The sequence below is a fragment of the Tamandua tetradactyla genome, chromosome 14 (assembly GCF_023851605.1).
Source record: "Tamandua tetradactyla isolate mTamTet1 chromosome 14, mTamTet1.pri, whole genome shotgun sequence".
Taxonomy (NCBI): domain Eukaryota; kingdom Metazoa; phylum Chordata; class Mammalia; order Pilosa; family Myrmecophagidae; genus Tamandua; species Tamandua tetradactyla.
In genome coordinates, this window is record NC_135340.1 from 92326978 (window position 1) to 92348243 (window position 21266).

The 21266-nt window shown below is 42.3% G+C and overlaps 1 protein-coding gene and 1 non-coding gene across 2 annotated transcripts in view; both read right to left on the minus strand.

Moving 5' to 3' along the window:
• ABHD17C (abhydrolase domain containing 17C, depalmitoylase) overlaps positions 1–21266 on the minus strand; it is a 63126-nt gene that overhangs the window by 24024 nt on the left and 17836 nt on the right. The window lies entirely within an intron of this gene.
• On the minus strand, positions 9444–9550 carry LOC143656631 (U6 spliceosomal RNA). Its single transcript, XR_013162545.1, has one exon. It is a non-coding gene; the product is annotated as a U6 spliceosomal RNA (small nuclear RNA).

Consider the following 21266-nt stretch of genomic DNA (forward strand, 5'->3'; position numbering starts at 1 on the left):
AGTTTACGTATATTTCTTCAGAGGAAAGGCAGCTAACTTTCAACTGAGGTTCTTTCTTACATGGGAAGATATCTCTGCTGGCCTTCACTCCAGGCCTCTGGGTTCCAACGACTTTCCCTGGGGTGTTTCCTTTCTGCATCTCCAAAGGCCTGGGCTGAGCCTATACCTAGTCTGAAGCCCCAACAGACACCAGAAGGTAAGGTAGAGAGTGTGACCCAGGAGGAGTTTTCTAAATATATAATGTGGAATTATATATCATAGGATATCACGGGAATTGTGTGGGAATGGATAATAAGGGTGTGGGACAACGGTGGAAGGAAAGTAAAGTTGGATCAGGTTGAATTTATTGATGCGGACCCACTAAGCAAAGACTCTGGATTCAGTGTTGCAGCTCAAGGGGTCAGAAAGGGCTCTAACAGCTTGTTTGGGGGGGTGACTGAAGCGTGGACCAAAAGGTGGCCAACACTGCCTGAGGTCAAAATCCCAGAGCTGCTCTGGTATGACGGAGATGAGGGGATCCAAGGCTGGATTTACCATGTAAAACCTGTCCACCCACCTCAGGAAGGTCCAGAAAGCACACCTTTCACCAAGACATGAGGAATGAATTTGTGAGACTAGCTCCATCACCCCTGAAGAGCTCTGTGGTTATTCTTCTCGGTAGGTCAGATATTACCCATGGGAGTTGCTGCCACTGGACTTGGATCCTCAAACACAAGGGGATGATCAGACCCCAGGTTGGCAGAAGCCAAGTGGCAGCATTTAATCACCAAAGACAAGGTGGGTATGGCCACCACAATGGACAGCACTCTCAACGCAGGAATCAAAATAGTCTGACTCCTAGAGACCTAAAGTGTAGACGAGTTGATCATGGGGTACCTGGAAGTAAAACAGATGGGCAGTCTAGTAAATTTCTTCTTGGTCTGCTTAAGCAGAAGAGCTCTAGGTCAAGCAAATAAAAGTCTAACTGAAATTACAAAAAACAGAGAGTCGCGGCCCCTTAATTTCAGACTGGACACTGTGCAGACCCAGAGCCCTCTGAACGAGTGAAAGACCAGGTCCCCTTGGGCAAGGGCCTTGCTACACTGCCAAGAATTTATACTGCTGATCTTCCCCCCAGCATTTCCCCAAAGAGACCTACAGCTTTTTGCCAGGGCAACTGTGCATTAGGGAAAAATAAGTGATCAGACGTTTCGGGGATTATTAAACACTGGCTCGGAAGTAACATTAACTCTAGGAGACCCAGGATGTCACAGTCAGAGTGGGGGCTAATGGAGATCAGGTTATCAATGGAGTTTTAGCTCAGGTCCATCTCACAGTGGGTCCAGTGGATTCCTGGACCCATTCTGTGATCATTTCCCCAGTACCAGAATGTATAATAGGAATAAACATACACAGCAACTGGCAGAATCCCAATGCCGGTTCTATAGCTCACGGAGTGAGGGCTGTTATTGTAGGAAAGGCCAAGTGGAAGCCACTAAAACTGCCTCTACCTAGCAAAATAGCAAATGAAAAGCAATACCAGATTCCTGGAGGGATTGCAGAGATTACTGCCACTCTTAAGGAGTTGAAGGATGCAGGGGTTGTGATTCCCACCACATCCCCATTCAACCCTCCTATTTGGCCTGTGCAGAAAACAGATGATGGATCATGGAGGATGACAGCAGATTTTCATAAACTTAACCAGGTGGTGACTTCAACTGCAGCTGCTGTTCCAGATGAAATATTTTGCTTGAGCAAATCAACATATCCCCTGGTACCTGATATGCAGCTATTGATCTGGCAAATGCTTTTTTTCTCAATAGCTGTTAGTAAAGACCACCAGAAACAGTTTGCATTCAGCTGGCAAGGCTAGCAATACACCCTCACTATCCTACCGAAGGAGTATATCAACTCCCCAGCCCTATGTCATAATCTAGTCCCCAGGGACCTTGATCATCTTTCCCTTCCACAAGACATTAGACTGGCCCATGATACTGATGATATCACATTGATTAGACCTAGGGAGCAAAAAGTAGCAACTGTTCCAGACTTATTGCTAAGGCATTTGTGGGTCAGAGGCTGGGAGAGAAATCCAACAAAAATACAGGGGCCTTCCACCCCAGTATAATCTCTAGGTGTCCAGTGGTGTGAGGAATGTGGAGATATCCTTCCTAAGGTGAAGGATAAGCTGTTGCATCTGGCCCCTCCTAGAACCAAAATAGAGGCACAATGCTTATTTTGCCTCTCTGGATTTTAGAGACAACATATTCTTCATTTGGTTATACTACTTAGGCCCATTTACCCAGTGACCTGAAAAGTTGCTAGCTTTGAGTGGGGACCTGAACAAGAGGAGGCTCTGCAGCAGGTCCCAGCTGCTGTACAAGCTGCTCTGCCACCTAGGCCCACTGAACCAGCAGATTCAGTGGTGCTGGAAGTGTCAGTGGCAATCAGAGAAGCTGTCTGGAACCTTTGGTAGGCCCTGTAAGAGAATCCTAATACAGACCCTCAAGATTTTAGAGCAAAGCCTTGCCATCCTCTACAGATTACTACTCTCCTTTTGAGTGATTGCTTTAGGCTTGCTAATAGGCCTTAGTAAAGACTGAGCACTTAACCACGAGCCACCATGGTACCAGGAGACCTGAGATGCCCATCGTGAACTGGGTGTGGTCTGACCCACTAAGCCATAGAGTTGGGTGTGCACGGCAGCACTCCATGATGAAACAGAAACATGAGATAAGGCTCAATCAGGTCTGAAGGCCAAGTAAGTTACACGAGGGAGTGGCCCAAATGCCCGTGGCCAACACTCCTGCCACATTACCGTCTCTTTCCCAGTACACAGCTCTGGCCTCTTAAGAGAGTTCCTTACAATCGGGCCTGATTTACAGATGGTCCTGCATGATATACCACCTTAAAGTGGACAGCTGAAGCAGTAGAGCTCCTTTCTGGGATGTCCCTGCAGGGAGTGGTGAATGGAAACCCTCCCGACAGGAGAAACTTCGAGCAGTGCACCTTGCTCATTTTGTCAGGAAGGAGAACTGGCCAGGGGTGTGTTTGTGTACTGACTCATGGGCTGTCGCCAAGGGTTCGTCTGGATATTCAGGGACATGGAAAGACGGTGGAAAACACAGCTGCTCAGACTAGAGGCATACGCAGCAGGTAAGGGTGTAGGCAGGAAAGTTAAAGATAACTGCATAGTTGAATGTTGGAAAGATTGGCAGAAAGAGGGAACTTGGGAGGCAGACAATAGGTGATCAGAATTTTGCTTCATAAAAGAAACAAGTTCAGTTTGGGAACAGAGTTTCAAGTAAGGAGTTTTAAGTAACTGTGAAACACCTTAGCATGGCATATAAAAGTCAACCTTTCAGGGTTAATTAAAAAGAAAAATCTTTCTGACATTTTAAAAATTGTGGTGAAATTCACATAACATAAAATTAACCATTTTACAGTATAAAATTCACTGGTTTTCAGTATATTCACAGAGTTGTGAAACCACCAGCATTAGCTGATTCTAGAGCATTTTTATCTTCCCAGTAGAAAACCCTGTCCTCATTAAACACTTAATCCCCATATCCTCCTCCTCTCACCCCCTGGCAACCACCTATCTGCATTCTAATTTTATAGCTATTCTGGATATTTCACACACAAATGGAATCAAATTTGACCTTCTCTGTTTGGCTTTTTTCACTCTGCATAATATTTTCAAGGGCTACCTACATCAGTATATCGTTTCTTTTTTTTTTTCTTTCATTTTTTTCATCATTTCTTTTAAAAATGGCTGAATAATTTCCCATCATGCAGATAAACCACATTTTGTTTATCCATGCATCTGCTGATGGACACTTGGGCTGTCTCCACCTCTTGGCTCCTGGGAATAGTCACGAACACTGTTTTGATATCTACACTCGATAGACCAGCCCTGAGCTCTCCTCATCCTCTCTCCTGCCAGAGATCAGAGTAAACGGGAAGAGGATGGAGTCCGGGGAGCATGTGCCCAGGCAAGGAGCAATAGGAGGAGAGTTAACTCCTGGTGGGACCCTGGGCCCAGGTTCCATATGAGATGGACGGATCAAAATTTAAATTTGTAATAGAAAGATGAGGTCTCTTTTTCTTAAATGGACTTCTATGACAATAACATAATGCACAGAATAACTAGGACATACTAGGAAAACATAACTTACAATGAAGTAGGTTACAGCAAAAAGCATGCTACTGGGCAGGTCACGGTGGCTCAATGGCAGAGTTCCCACCTGCCAGTCAGAGACCTGCGTTCGTTTCCCAGTGCCTGCCCATGTAGAAAAAAAAAAAAAAAAAAAGCATGCTACTAGTGTATCTCTTCTTAAACTTATTCATTTATTTCAAAATACATCAAGACATTGTTTGCAGTGCAGCATCTGCCTTTGTGTGTGATGTTAGAGGGAAAGAATCAGTTTGCATTTTATCTCAGAGGTTTGAGATTTCCTTCCAGTGGTTCAGGGGAGGGTTCTCAGTTTCAGGTCTCAAGCCACCTTCAAAATAGCTTAGTTCTTTATAATACTCAAGATTGATTTGACTCGTACAACACTCTTTCTCTGTGCCAAAGCAAAAATAAACAAGACATGGAGTGATGACAATTTTAATTTTTAAAAAATCTTATTTTAGAGGAAAAGCTATATTCTTAAGAAATATATAATTACTTCCCATTAGATCTGTTAAAATTAAAATAGAATAACTTGCTTGAGTTGATGTGCATAATTGTGCATGAAATTGTTCTAATGATAACTGAGAACTTTTTGACACTCTGTAATTAACACATTGGAAACGCCAGGGAACACCACCTCCCCACCAGAGCTGCACAAACACCTGGTAAAGGGTTGTAAGACCCCCCCCCCCCCCGTGGCATTCTGAAAGGGTCCATGAGCTGGTTTATGCAAAATGCCATGAGATCTGACAAAACAGACATTCAGTGTCCCTTCTGCCCATACCAAACACAGAGACGGTCAGATACTCCTTCCTTATAACCTGTAAGTACAGCCTTAAAGAATCTCCCTTTCCCACCTCTAAGAAGAGCAACCAAAGACAAGCTCCAGATTTTATGAAATCTCTGTGATGGGAAAAACTGCAAACATAGAATTCAATTGCCCACTTGATTTAATCCATAAGTCAAGGCTGAAAGTTATTTCTTAGAACTAGAAACTCAAGTATCCCTTTTTCAGTGACTTCATCTCACCGACAAGAGGAGTAGAAGACAAGAACCAAAGGTCCATGAGTCCACCACACTCGACAGTGACCTTGTTCTGATGTGGGAACGCTACGAAATCCCCTTAGTTCTTGCCAGGCGAAACCAGGCAAGAATGGCAGAGAGGCGGACTACGAAATTCCTGGATGGGGTCGAAGGAGAATGGGGGGCATCTTCGGCCTGTGCATCTTTGTGGAGGGCCCTGGTCCCATCTCCTCACCCTAGGCCTAGCAGTGAACCCCTGCCTGCAGCTGGAGCCCCTGGCCAGAGGGACGGCTCCAGGGACAAGCCCCTAGGACCCAAGCCTGGGTCAGCCAAGTCTTCCCCACCATGTGTGTGTCCTCTTCTTCTGAGCCCAGGAAGGACACCTTGTCACCACCCAAAAAGTGACGACAAAGACAGAGAGCAACCTTGAAAGACTGTCAGTGCCTTGAGGCCACCCTCTGAGGGTGGCCACCAAAGTCAGCTGCTATAAATACATGCCCCAGAGTATGAACTAAATGACGGGGAGGAAGAGGAAATTATATGAATTACATTGAAGGGAGTAAAAGCACCACTCAATTGGGGGGCACAGCACAGCGTGAGAATCAAGCAGAACTGTGTGGACCCCTCCTCTACCACTGTCCAGTCTGGGATGTGTTTTCTAACGCTAGGCTTTTAGTTTTAGTTTCCTCAATCACAGGACTGGGATGCGGGTGCCAAGGATGCTAGCTATCACTGCCCCCACCCCAACTCAAAGGCAGAAGCAATTTGGAATTAGTATAGCCACAGCTCCAGCCTAAGCATTTCGGGTGTAAATGGTGCTTTGAAAGTGAACATTTCTCTTAAATCTGATTTATCATACTAATCATTTCCTTATTAGATGGTGCAATGGAAAAGTTCAGCCCCCTGGATTCTAAATGAGATTTTACTATAAAAGTAAAAACAATACCCTGTAAATAAAACAGTAATCTTGAAAAAGAAAAACGAAGTTGGAGGATTCATACCTTCTGATCTTAAAACCTATTACAAAGCCACAGTGATCATAATCAGAACAGCATGGCATCGGCACAAGGACACGCACTCATAAAGACCATATGGGCCAAACCGCCAGCTCAGGAACCAACCCTCAGATTTAAGACCAGCTGATTTTTGACAAGGCGGCAAGGCCCACTCATTGAGAAAGAATAGTCTTTTCAACACATGGTGCTGGGAAAACTGATCTCCCAACAAAAGCAAAAGGAGGACCCCTCTCACATCTTACACAAAATCAACTGAAAGGAGATAAAGAACCTACATATAAGAGCCAGAACCATCAAACTCCTAGAAGAAAACATAGGGAAGCATCTTTAGGACCCTGTGTTAGGTAATAATTTCTTAAGACTTTACACCCAAACCACAAGCAACAAAAGAAAAAACAGATAAATGGGTCCTCACCAAAATTAAAAACTTCTGTGCCTCAAAGAACTTTTTTCATAAATTAAAATGACAAACTACACAGTAGGAAAAAAATATTTGGAAACCACACAAACTACACAGTAGGAAAAAATATTTGGAAACCACATATTAAGGTTTAATATCCGGAATATATAAAGAAATCCTTCAACTTAACAGCAAAGGACAAACAATCCAATTAAAATCTGGGCAAAAGAAGATATATAACTGGCCAAAAAGCACACGAAGAGAATGTCAACATCAAGGAAATGCAAATCAAAACCATGATGAGATACCATTTCACACCATTAGAATGGCTGCTGTTAAAAAAACTGAAGATAACAAGCGTTGGAGAGGATGTGGAGAAAAGAACACTCTTCCTTTGCTGGTGGCAATATAAAAGGGTGCAGCTGCCGTGGAAGACAGTTTGGTGGTTCCTCAGGAAATTAAGTACAGAATTACCATATGGCCCAGCAATCCCATTCCTGGTATATACCCAAAAGAATTGAAAGCAGGGACTCGAACAGATATTTGCACACCGATGTTCACAGTGGCATAATCCACAATTGCCAAAAGATGGAAGCAACACAAGAGGCCATCAACCAACAAATGGATAAATACAATGTGGTGTGTACGTACAATGGAATATCACTCAGCCCTAAAAAGGAATGAAGACCTGACACAGGGACAAACCTTGAGGACACCATGTTGAGTGAAACAAGGACAAATATTGTCCGACCTCACTGATATGAAATGATCAGAATAAGCAAACTTGGTGGAGCCAGAATCTAGAATCTAGGTTACTCAGGGACCCTGGAGATGGGGATTAGAAAGTTCAGGTCTAAAATGTACAAGGTTCCCGTCTGGAATGATGGAAAGGTTTTGGTAATGGGTGATGGTGATGGTAGTAAAGCACTGTGAAAGCAATTACCAGCACTGAACCCTGTATCTGAATGTGGTTAGAAGCGGAAATGTAAGGCTGTATATACGGCAATAGAATAAAAGTGTTTAAAAATATCCACGGAACTGCATTAAACAGTGAATTCTAAATTAAAACATGGTACTATAGTTAACAGTACAATTACAAAAATGTGCTTTCCTTAACTGTAACAACTGTTCCACACCAATGCAAGGTGTTAATCATAGGGCGGCACATGGGAACCTTGCATTTTATGCATCATTGCTCTGTAAACTTCCAATCTCTCTAATAAATAATAAGCAGGTAAAATTCATTTTTACTTTTTAGTAAAATCTCTAAAATCCAAAGACATTCACATTTACTGCAGCAGCATAAAGGAAAAGGATTATATAGATAAGCATGTTCCTAAACTCTTTTACAAATGTGGTAGAATAGTGTACTCCTGATAGGTCCCAGTGGGAATATACACACTTCAGGGAAGTTTGGTGGCAATAGAGAAGCTGGGATCTGTACAAAAACTGCATTTTATCTAAACATGTGGCTTCCCGCATAAAGATCTTGTTAACCTTTCGGATACCTCTCCACCTCTCCAATTTGCCTGGACTAAAAAGAAAAAAAAGCAGCAGCAGGAAAACAAAGGAAAAGCGCTCCCTGGAGCAGCACAATCCTGCTGTTACCCTTTTTCTCCTTGGGAGATGAAAGGATTCCCTCAGGAACATCCCAAAAGGAAGCCACTGTGGGTTAAGTGGAAATACAGATCAAAATGTTTCTTTTTGCAGCATCTTTCATTTCCCTGAATATGAATAAAACCGTAGCAGGATTCCAGTCTCTACATCTGCACCCTGGAGGGCCGCTGTGAAGGAGGTCAGCTGCATATCTGAAACGCCCCCTGCTTGGGTCTGTCGTGGACAGTGACGGGGATTCCAGGTGCCAGGTCACCCCTGCGGCCTCCAAACAGCAGCCAGGGACTCCGGGACGCCGACCCAGCATCTTCCATTTCCTTTTCAGGTCCGCCTAAAATACGTCCTGCAACTTCCACATTATACTTTCATTGAAATCCGATGGAGTGTATAAAGATAACGAAGCAAATCCTATGTCCGTATTTGTCCTAAGCAGGAAGCCTTTATTAGCCACTAAGACTATCATAAACCGTGACATTAATAATTCAAAAAAACACCAGCTAGCCGCATTCTGCCCCATACGCATTACTATAGCCAGTCACAATATCTCTTATAACATAGTTTTGGGAGAAAAATGCAAAAACCAGAGGTGCACGAACAGCAGGCCGCGTGCCTTCTGAAACCAGCACACGCCTGTAACGATGCAGGCTCCGAAGGAAGGAATTCACAGGCTTTTCATCCTGCCCCCTCTCAGGTCCCGTTTCAATCCACACTCTTGACCTCTGCGTCTCACATTTATCCTGTTGTGGCCATGACTTTTCTTTGGCAGCACATAAAACACTGTGTGCCTCCTCTTTTAAATCATCGCAGAACTCGAGACACTTCATATGCACTGGATGCCAGCAAGGCCTCAAAGAGCCACAGAGGCAGAACCAGGTTTCCGCTCCGAAACGAAAATGTCCTGTCACTGCAAAACTTCAGATGGGAACAACATCCAGACGTGTTTACCGAGCACCGCGACGGCCCAGCGGGGCAACCTCGGGCCCCAGCGCGACAATTCAGGAAGGGCAGTGCGGCCAGGCCACCAGAGGAACTGGATGTCAACGGGCTAGGGGACGACAGGACCCTCTGACAGGTCCCCCGATGCGGGGATTAAGATGCCAAAGCACGGGAAGGCCGCGGAAAGGAGTGGGGTCAGACACGGGCAGGGGTACCCTAACTCAGGCAGTGTCCTTGGCATCTGCTGCTGGCTGTACCTTCCTTGGTTCTTTTATTATTATAATTATTATTTTAAGAAGTAAACATGGAAAGCTTCACAAATTTTCATGTCACCCTTGAGCAGGGGCCAAGCTAAAATTCTCCGTATCGTTCCAATTTTGGTCTTTGTGCTCCCGAAGTCGGCACCCTTCCTTGGTTCTGAGCACACAAAACTGACTCGATTTCCATGAGCTTTATTTATCACCGCCACGTCTGCTCCTCCGTGCTCGCTGTGATTCTCTCTTACCCAAGCTTTCACTGCCGTTCCAGCAGCCACTCCACCCCAAATCGGCATCCCTGGGTTCTCTCCTTTTTCAAATACCCTGTTTCTAGAAAGTTCCATGCAACATGCCAATGGGTACGTCAACATGCAAAACCGTCGCATTCCCTTTCTCAGCCCCGGAATGGTCCCACTTTAGGATTTCTAATACATCTGACTCCCTACTGACAACTGACCATGGTTCGTGTGTTCCCATCAAAGCAAAGTAATTTGGGAAAGGAGCGTTTTTATTGTAGAATTTTAAAGTTAGCTATCCCCCCCAAAACTTGAAAGAAATCAAAATGATATAAAATCTTCTATGACGTATTCAAAAATGGTTTCATTACTATAACTTTGCTTGAATGCATTTCTACCCTCTTCTACAACCTATTAGAATTCCTCAGATTTTTAAAAAAGTGAAACAAAATGTGGCCAAATAGTTTACAATAACATCAAGACTTCATTAAGAATTAATACTTGCTTATTTGGCAGAAAGCAAACTTTACAAAAAAGATACGCTTTTGTAAGGTGGATTATTTTGAATTGCGTACTATATAAATAAATACCACCATTTTAAGATACACTTTTGTTTTTGGCCTTGGCAGTTACAGCTCTGCACACATGCTGGCTGTGCTCTCTCTGAGGGGCAGAGAAAGAGGAAAGAATAATTTACACCTCACTATTACCCTAGGTGCCAAATGCTAAGGACATGGGGAGAAACAAGGCAGATTTGGGTTTTGCTCTCATGGGGCTTACATCTAATGATCTGATCATGTGTGCTGGCTTTACTTTAAAATCAGAACGCCAGAATTAGCAGAATGTCTTGCTAATTTGTTTACGGCTAATGCTCCTGTAACTCATATTAGCTCTTGAGACTGGTAAAGATCTTGTGAAATCTGTGCTTTTAGAGATTCAATTTATTTTTGGGAGGAGATACCATTTTATTTTCCAAAATCATTCTCAATTTTATCCAGCAATTGTCCTCATGTTTAGTTTTTTCCTGGTTTTACAGATTTCAACTTGGATGCACTAAAGAAAGCAAGGGCAAGGACGTGGAGACCACAAAACACCAGTGTGCTGGTTTGAAGGGATGTATGGACCCTAGAAAAGCCAAGTTTTAATCAAAATCCCATTTTGTAGAGGCAAAATCATCCCTATTCAATACTGCATGTTTGAATCTGTAATTAGATCATCTCCCTGGAGTTGTAACCCAATCAAGAGTGGTTGTTAAGCTGGATTAGGGGAGAAGTGTCTCCACCCATTTGGGTGGGTCTTGATTAGTTTACTGGAGTCCTAATAAAGGAGAAACTTTTTGGAGAATGAGAGATTCAGAGAGCAAAGCAGAACGACATAGCCACGAGAAGCAGAGTCCACCAGCCAGCAATCTTTGGAGATGAAGGAAAACGCCTCCCAGGGCGCTTCATGAAACAGGAAGCCAGGAGAGGAAGCTAGCAGATGACGCCGTGTGTGCTGTGTGCCCTTTCAGATGAGAGAGAAACTGTGACTATGTTCGCCATGTGCCTTTCCAGAATGAGAGAGAAACCCTGACCTTCATCGGCCTTCTTGAACCAAGGTATCTTTCCTCGGATGCCTTAGATTGGACATCTCTATAGACTTGTTTTAATTGGGACATTTTCTTAGCCTTAGAACGGTAAACTAGCAACTTATTAAATTCCCCTTTTTAAAAGCCATTCTGTTTCTGGTATATTGCATTCTGGCAGTTAGCAAACTAGAACACCCAGGGCTTACCCTAACCCTGCAAAGACACCTACAGGCACTGCCCATGGGGGAAACGTGAGCACGGAGGTGGCCTCCCTGCCTCTGGATTTCTTGTCTGTCGAGTGAGGGAATAAATTGCATTGGGATCTACCTCCTCCAGCCCCTCTCCACTGGAGTCACTATCCCTGAGAGCAGGCTCAGCTCTCCTGAGTCACAGTCAAGCTTGGTCTGGCATTCAAGAGGAGTCCTCCCAGGGAGGGCTGAGGAGTCGCCTACTGGCGAACAATCCCTCTCTTACAGGACTCCTGCAGTAGGGGCTCATCCCTCCCCTTCCCTCCCCGAGCATGGCTGCAGCCAGGGAGGGGAGGAAGCAGGCATGCTGCTTCTTGGGGGCAAGGTGAAGGCAGGTGCTCTAGTTAGTAAGCTGCCAGAATACGATATTCCAGAAATGGAACAGTAAAAACGGGAATTTATTAGGTTGTAAGTTTTATAGTTCTAAGGTCATGAAAATGTTCAAATTAAGGCAAGGCTATAAAAATGTCCAATCTAAGGCATCCAGGGAAAGACACCTTGGTTCAAGAAGGCCGATGAAGTTGGGGGTTTCTCTCTCAGCTGGGAAAGGCAATGTCTGCTAGCTTTCTTTCTCCAAGCTTCTCCAATGGTTTCCCCAGGGCCTGTCCATTCTGTTGGCTCTGTCAGTTCCGGTAGTTTTGAAATTTTTTCCAAAATGGTTCCCCCTTAAAGGGCTCCAGTAAGCAACCCCACCTTGAATGGGTGGAGATGCATCTCCATGGAAACCATCTAATCAAAAGTTACCACCCACAATTGGGTGGGTCACATCTCCATGGGCACAGTCAAAAAGCTCCCACCCAACAATACTGAATGAGGATTAAAGAAGTTGGCTTTTCTGGGGTACAAAGTAGCTTCAGATGGGCCCAATAAGCATGCAGCAGGTCTGAAGGTCCTTCACGGACGCATGGAAGAATGCGACCAGGGTGCCCCCCTACCTCCCCATGCACATGTTTAAATGATGACGAGCTGGTACCTTACAGGGAAGCCACGGACTCAAAGTACAGTGGGCCCCCCAGCAAACAGCATCAGCCCAAGCTCGACAGGGGTTCCATGCACTGCAGGCGCAGTCACAGACCCGATGCTTCGGGTCCACAAATAATGTATTTCGGGCCACCGTGCTCACAGGTACCCTTTGATTTTGTTCTCACACGCTCTGACCCAATATTTCCCCAGTAATCACAGGAAATGGAGACCGGCTATATGCTTTTATTTTCTGCATGGGCAGGCACCGGGAATCGAACCCAGGTCTCTGGAATGGCAGGAGAGAATTCTGCCTGCTGAGCCACCATGGTCTGCCCTGGTTATGTGTTTTCAAAATTAGATATTGATGCTATGACATTGTTGGTCAAAGGACCAAGAGGGCCTTGAGAGAGTCTGGACTATTCACATATTTCAGGATAGAAAGGTTAGTCAAGGGGCAGAGGACATTCTTTATCAAAGGTGCAATGAAGATGTGAAGTGCCACCAGTTAAGCAATCGGATAGTTTAAGTTCTCAGCTCAAATTTCTCAAGTAACTGGGTACTACACACTCTCCACTGGCCAACTACCTCAACTCTCTACTTGGATGTATAATCACTACTGAGCCATACAAAGCAATTCAGATTGCTCACCATGCAGGAGAAGGAAGGATTTAGCAGTTGAGCTGGTCAAGGACATGGAAAACACATCAAGGCCAAGGCTCTTTAAAACGAACTCATTAAACCCTCCAGAACATTTTCAAAGGCGTTAATGTTTTGATTTTGTACTTTAAGTTAAACGTTCCTTTCTCCTTGCATCTTGGAATACAAAGTTTAAGCACGGCCACATATAACCTCTGACAGAACATATTCTCAACCCTCAATTCTGAGCAACTACAGACTCACAGAGAGACTAGGCAATCAAAGGAAAATCACTAGACATATGAAAAGAGTCTATAAATTTGGGAAGGGACCCAATCTTTAGAGCCAAAGTTAATAAAAACTATGACATATTCTTTGACCACAATAGCAATAGTAACAACAACAGCAGAAATAAAAGCAATTAACCAAGAAAGTGGGAAAATTCCCTGAAATTAAAAAAAAGTAAACATACAGAAAAATGTTTTTAAACAACTCTTGAATCGATGACTATTTAAGAAATAATGATGAGACCACTGAGAACACCAGGTACTGAAGCAATAAAATAATTGTTCACTTGACCATCGAAATAATCAAAGCTATGCTACTATGAAACTGGAATATGAAATTCAGAGCTTAAAGAACACAGAGAAACTTTATTACAACAGTCCTTAGCACGGGCCTCTTAACTCTTAGAAATAACAGAGAAAGTTTTCTGTGTGTATGGGTCATGTGTTTTGGGCAAGTTTCAAGTTAATTCATTTTTATTCATTTTTGCATCTCCTCTTAGCCCAAAGCTTTATATTCACTTGACCTTCTGAATGAAAGTACCCCATAGAGTAAATAGCATCAGCTAGGCATACCCTTTTTGTGCCTTTTCCCTGAGACTCTTTGGCTGGTTCTAGTCATTGTGTAAGTAAGTGGAGTATAAAAACGTAACAACAGTGGTTGCATAACTAAGATAAGGACATACTACCTGGAGCACGATTTAAAAGAGCAGTAATGAGAGGCAATAAAAACTGGCAAAGTAAAGGCATGGTATTCTATTCTTCCCTGGAAACTCACCTAAGACAAAAGGATCCCTAGAAGGGAGTGGGAGATACAGAAAACTCCATTCTTGATAAAACTAAGAACAAAACAAAACAAAAAACAACTTTTTTTTTAAAAAAAAAAAAAGAAAGAAAGAGGAAAAAGCAAAGACCTTAGGGCTCTTTGGTGCAGGAGTCTCCACAGGGCTTGAGGCTGATGCTGAATTCTGGTACAGGAATCCCAAAGTTAGAAGGTAGGTTCAAACCTGATTTCTGGCTCCATCTTATGTCTCCATTTTTATTTCCCCTTATTGGAAATTATCTTTCTCTTTTATTTTATTCATTTTAGGCAAGATATCAATCAATCCAACACAAATCACTGCCATCCCAGAGACCCGGGTTCGATTCCCGGTGCCTGCCCAAGCAAAAAAAAAATGTATGTGGGTGGGCTGTGTGTGGATAGTTCTCAATAAAATATATTTTTAGAAAGAAATAAAAGTATCAAACACTGGAAACAGGAAGAAGGAATAAACACATAGAAAGAAAGGAAAATCCTCATGTTTCTCAGCAGAAACTCAATAAACAGTGTCTGAAGTTGCTCTTGGTTTTGAAACTTGGGAGGGAGAGGATGACGGCTGCTTTTTTTGTCATAATCTTTTCTGTGTGATTTGTTATTATATGCATATATTATTTGAGTGAAAATGTTAAATTCCTTCATTAAAACATTGTTCATTTTAAGTCCTGAAATGCAGAGGCCCAGCCTCTCCAGAACATCAACTAGTTCCATCCCTCTATCCCATAATATCAATAGTCCTTTCAATGTGAAAAAGTTAGAATGGACATAGCCCAAATACCCCTAAAGAGTGGGCGAAAGATCAAAGGTGATGGTGCAGTTATACAGAGAAGGTAGGATTTAACAAATGAGTATGATTGCTGAATCATTATATTGATATTATTTCTTTCAGCCTCCAGCATCTTAGAGTAGCTAGAAGTAAAAACCTAAAATTATGGAACTGTGACCCATACCAAACTCTGAAATCTGTTCTATAACTACTTGTTGAAGTGTACTTTGAAAAATCATTGCTTTTTCTTTCTTTTCTTTGTATATATGTTATATTTAACAATAAAAAAAGTTTTTAAAAAATTATTAATTTTTGGGCAGTGTGATGACAGCTCAGTGGCAGAATTCTTGCCTGCACACTGGGGACCCAGTTCGGTTCCGGTGCCCGCCCGCGCAAAAAAAAAAAAATTATTAATTTTCTGTGTGGTTTATTATCACTTTCTCACTGGCACACTGGGTGCCTTGTACCTAACAATATATCTTACTATATATTTATTACTGCATATTCTTCATGTGTACTCTAATGGCACTCTTTCTTCAAAACATGAATGGGGTCACTTATAACTGTAAGAGGAAACGAAACACAGGCATGATTTAGGCTGATTCATGAAGTTATTATATGCATCCCTCCTCTATCTGACTCTGCCCTTCAAAAATCAACTGTGCCTCTTCAGCCGTAGCAAAGTGACAGCACTGCACTGGAAGGACATCATGGGCCTCCAAGTCACCGGATGCTAATCTGCAGTAATTACATTAAAGAATCCGATCTAAAAATCAAGGCTGAATATTAATAAGGTCAATGGCAAGGAGACACTGATGGGCAAAATACAGGGCTTAAAATTGCAAGAAGTAATTTAAAAACGGATGATGGTGAGAATATCTTCAAAGTTGGTTTAGAAAACATGAGGGGGTGCAAGCGTAGTTCAGTGGTAGAATTTTCACCTGCCCACCTGGGAGACCCGGGTTCGATTCCCAAAAATAATAAAATAAATTAAAAAATAGGGAAATAAGCAAACAAAACACCAAACAAAAATTCAACAAATGGGGCTACAATAACAGGGCGCCAAATGGAAAAAGAATGACATGTGACCCCACCACACAGCACACACACAAAAAAATAAGTAAATAAAAATTAAATGACAAGTCAGACACCTAATTTGACAACAGTTCATGCGGAAAAAAAAAGCCTGGGGAGAAGGTCTTGTTGTAATTAATTAAAAGCTTTAAATGAGGCAAACATTTGATGATGGGGCTGTTAAGAATGAGCACACAGGGAATCTCCAACTCTAGCCCACCTTACTTTCTAACCCTCGGTGGAAAGATTTAAAACCACCTTCCTTCCAACCTACGTGGCTTCTGTGCCACAAGATAACGCTGGTTCCTGCTAGGAGCAGTTTTAGACCAGCAGCAGCATCCTATTTAGCAGTTCTTAGGAAATCACTTGATGTTTTATTGCAATGGTTTAGAATTATGCTCCAAAGAACTCTAGGTTTCCCAGGAAACACGGCAAGGGGAGAAGGTTAGGTGTGCTGCTCTAATTCAATCCTAACTCCAGGGAAGAAAAAGGGTTTGCTTGCCAAATGAGGACTTAACCACTGCTGAAATGCACTGTGCCCTAATTTCATAAAATGAGGAGAAAGTGGGGAGAAGATGAAAACACCAAAGTTAATGAAAAGAAGAACAAGTCTCATAAACTTAATAAAAAGTTGAGACAAAGGTGGAAATTATTAGATAGATTGAAGCTTTCTTTTTTTTTTTTTTTTTTGCCTCCATCATAATGTTCATTGGCCTCTGATGTGCAGAGTCTATGGTCAATTGCAAAGGAAAAAAGAGCACTTACCATGTATGAAACACCAGAAATAAATACAGTTTTAGACTATAAAAGTGAAGATATAATTAGGGAACTAATTTTTTACAAATTAGCTTCAATGAATGAAATCGTCCATCATGCGTGCAAATCTGTTTTGCCTGCTCCAATATTTGTAGGAATGCGTGTGTGTGAAAGTAAGCTTGCCTGTTCATACTGAGACCACATTAGCGCAGCGTGGGCTCCCCACCACCCAAGCCGTGTCTGAAGTTATCATGGGTAACTTGAGACGAGTCTCAGAAACACAGCTGATCCCGCAGGCTTGCAGCGAGGAAGTCCAGGATGGTGAAGGAGCCTGAAACCCCTCAGACAAGGCACGGTCCACCAAACTGGGGATATTTAGTCTGCAAAAGAGATGATTAAGTAAGAGAAGAATTTAATTCGGCCAACACCGGCTAATGATATACCTGGTGTTAGGTGCTGTGGGAATTCAAATAAGATGTCACCTTCGTGCACATGAAGCTTATATGGCAACAGTTTCCAAATTTATGTGTGAGGACATCAAGTGGGATGGCAACACAGAATTAAGACCAATGAAAGAAAATCAAAAGATGGAATTCAGCTTAATAGAAGAAAAACTGTTCTCCTTAGAAGCATCTGACAGTTGATATTCAGATACCAATTGACTCATTCAATCCAACCACACGTATCGAGGCTGAATAGCTATCAATATTAAAAGAATAAGACCAGGGGTAAATGATGATCGTTCTCCCTAGGTCCTACCTAGGGTAATGGGTTTGAGGTCCTTATTATATTATAAAACTGACACAAAAGCTAAACAAACAAAAATACAGCGGGAGATGAAAGTATATCAAAAATTTAAGATTACGATCAATCGCATTTTGCCCTTAACATGAGAAATGCTCTTTAAAGAAATTCTTGAATCAAGTATGTTATGCTAAATGAATTGATCTTAGACTTGTAGATCACACACTAGGCAAAATGCCCCTCTCCCTCCCTCAAAAAAAAGATTTAGGTTGCCAAATAAAGCACTGTTGTTTTTTCTTTTTAACATGGGCAGGCACCGGGAATTGCCTGCTGAGCCGCTGTGGCCTGCCTTAGATAAAGCATTTTTAGAGCCCACTTTAACAACAAAAGCAGGAGGGCAAAAATCCCAGGATATTGGACCTAGGAAAACCCTTAGTTTTCTTATTTCACTGAGGATGAATGGAAATATCTTCCTACACCGCAGATTAGCGTTTGGGATCCACTGGATTACTTCAACTCTGACCATCTGCCTGCACATGGTCATGTCTTCCTTAACCATGGAAATGCGAAAATCTTAAAGCCCAACGATAAATATAATGGATTTTATAGGACATCGACACGTCACAGTTAACTAGAGGCATAATCATGCCTCTTAATATATCTGGCTCTAATTCAAGAAGGCTTAACTTTAACGGGCTGGGAGGAGAGGGGAGGGATTTAAAACGATTTTCCTCCTTAATGGCATCTTATATCAGGGATCCATTCAGCCAATAAATCAACAGACACTTTGGATATCCAGCTCCTCGACTGCCGGAAACCTCTCATTGTAGGGTTATTCAAACCTAATTTTAGGACCGAGAACAAGCAGAGGTATAAAAATCAAAACTCAAATACACTAAAAAATGTAAAAGGTGAAAAATGGAAAGACTAAGCTGCCTGACCGGTGAGATATGGTCAGTCGTTTACAGACAGACGAAAACATGAGCGAGCAAACTGCAGAAGTGAAGACTAATGACGACAAATTGAGAGAGGGAGCTGATACGCTGGAAAAATTTAAAAGCAAAGCAAATACGTTCAAGTCTTGCATTCACTACTTAAGAACTCCACGGACTGAGGTAAATCATTTACTCTCTTTAAACTTCCTTTTGCTGATTTTTTGGCTGGAAACCGCAGTATCTGTCCAACTACGCTCCAAGGAACAGAGAGCTAGTGTATATGAAAGCACGTGGGAGACTACAAAATACTCTAGAAATACTGTGGGCAGCTATTTTTAAAATCTTACTCATTCTTCCCCGCCTTCTCTTTTGTTTTTCAAAAATTTACTTTATCAGACTTACCTATAATAAGTACTCTGCAAATTTACTCTCTGGAACAACTACTATGTACTGCTCTCACACCCCCATTTTACGAAATTGAGGCACGGAGGGACTAAGGAGCAGAGGCAGGATTTAAATGGCAGTCCCTCATGTTGACCATGTGCTCACCTGAAGCCACTAAGGAGTGTTTACTAACCCTTGGCCATTTTCAACCTATCAGAATCCTCAGCAAAACAACAGAAAAGCAGTCAGATATTCTCACAAGCAATGGGGACAACCAAATCAATAGTCCAAGCCCTCAATCTTGGGGTCTGTTCATGTGAAACTCATCCCTGCAAAGGACAGACTAAGGCTACTTCAAATTAGGCCTAAGAGTGACCCCCAAGAGAACCTCTTTTGTTGCTCAGATGTGGTCTCTCTCTCTCAGCCAACACAACAAGCCAACTCACCACCCTCCTCCCCCTACGTGGGACATGACTCCCAGGGGTGTGGACCTCCCTGGCAACGTGGGACAGAAATCCTAGAATGAGCTGAGACTCAGCATCAAGGGATTGAGAAAACCTTCTCAACCAAAATAAGGAAGAGAGAAATGAGACAAAATAAAGTGTCAGTGGCTGAGAGATTTCAGAGTGGAGAGGTTATCCTGGAGGTTATTCTTACACATTATACAGATATCCCCTTTTTAGTTTAAGGTGTATTAGGCTGAAAGGAAGTGTCTGAAAATGTAGGTCTGTGTTCCAGTAGCCTTGTTTCTTGAAGATGATTGTATAACGATATAACTTTTGCAATGTAACTGTGTGATTGTGAAAACCTTGTGTCTGATGCTCCTTTTACCTAAAGTATGGACAGATGAGTAAAAAACATGGATTAAAAATAAATAAATAATAGGGGGAACAAATGTTAAAATAAATTGAGTAGCCTGGAAAAAGAAAAGCAGTCAGAATCACCCACAGTGGTGACAGGAATCTGAGCAGCCATCTCAACAGAAAAGAATCATTTCTTTCTTCCTTTCAATTGATTTCCAAAGGCTCAGGAGACATTTTACGTCTCCAGAATACTGCTAAGACAACAGTATAGAATTCCATGAGGGAAAGTCTCCCCCAGGGGGGTTCAAAGCCAGCTTTTAAAATGCAAAGTAAAGACTGTTTTTCCTTTGGTAGAGAAGATCTAACAATGACAGATACTGTGCCGAGGGTCAAGCCCAACTCCTGACACACACCAGGTACTCAAATATTTGTCGAAGGACTGAAATTTCTAAAAATCTTAATTTCTCATCACGCTCAGATCCTGTAATTCTGAGAAAAGAGATCCAAAAATAGTATTACAATATACTAATTATGTATTAAGAATACCATATTTAATATATACCAATACAATATATAGTAATAAATAATATTAAATAACAAATATTAATCTAGAACGCTGGTGTCTGTACACCTGATAATGTGTTTTTAAATTGCATATGTGCCTCTACATAAAATCTTATGGACATTTAGGGGGTGCAAAGGTAGTTCAGTGGTAGAATTCTAGCCTGGCATGGGGGAGACCTGGAATCAATTCTCAGCCCATGTACTTCCCCCAAAACAAACAAGCAAACAAAGAAAGAAAAAACAAATGAAAACTCAACAAATGGTGCCGCACTATTGGGATACTCACATGGAAAAAGAATGAAATATGACCCCACCATACAGCACACACAAAAAAACAAAAAATATCTTACGGATATTTAAACAAAAAAATAGGCATTAGGAAATAATAAATAATAAGCAGTAATGTAAGTTCTGATATTTTCTTTCTGCATCCCAAAGTATGGTTGTGAGCATCTTCCAGAATGCCCCAGCACCACCTTTGGAGACTGCTAATGCAGAGAATACCGCATTACACTAGGTGTTGGAACCGAGGCGCCAGTGTCAGACTCATGTTTCACTCGATGTGACCGTAACCAATTCAGACACCTTTCACGATCCTTAGTTTCTGCATCTGTAAAATGGAGATCACACCGTCCTTGCCTCACTGAGTCGTGGTCACGATTAAACTTATATAACACATGACATGTACTTGAAGCAAAACAGACATTCAATGAATGATGCCTAAACCAGCACTAGCGTTTAATGCAAACCTCCTCCTTTACAAATGGAGAACATGAGGCATTCAGGCCACACAGCTGTGCATCTCAGTGGCAGACAAGAAGCCACCTCTCCTAGCTCCAGCCCAGTGGTCTTTCCACTGCCTCCTACAAATTCCAGATAAATGGGTCAGACCCCTGGAGTCCCCAATCTATCTATCTTTACAATACCGATGTTGAAAAATATGGCCAAGACCCCAGTGCCTTTCCTTTGGTGACCATTTGATATTAAATCTATTTAATGCATCCCTTAAATCTATTCTCATATTGCAATCCATACTTCAATAAAGATATAACCCTGTTAACCACAGCACACCAAGGAAAGCTTAGCT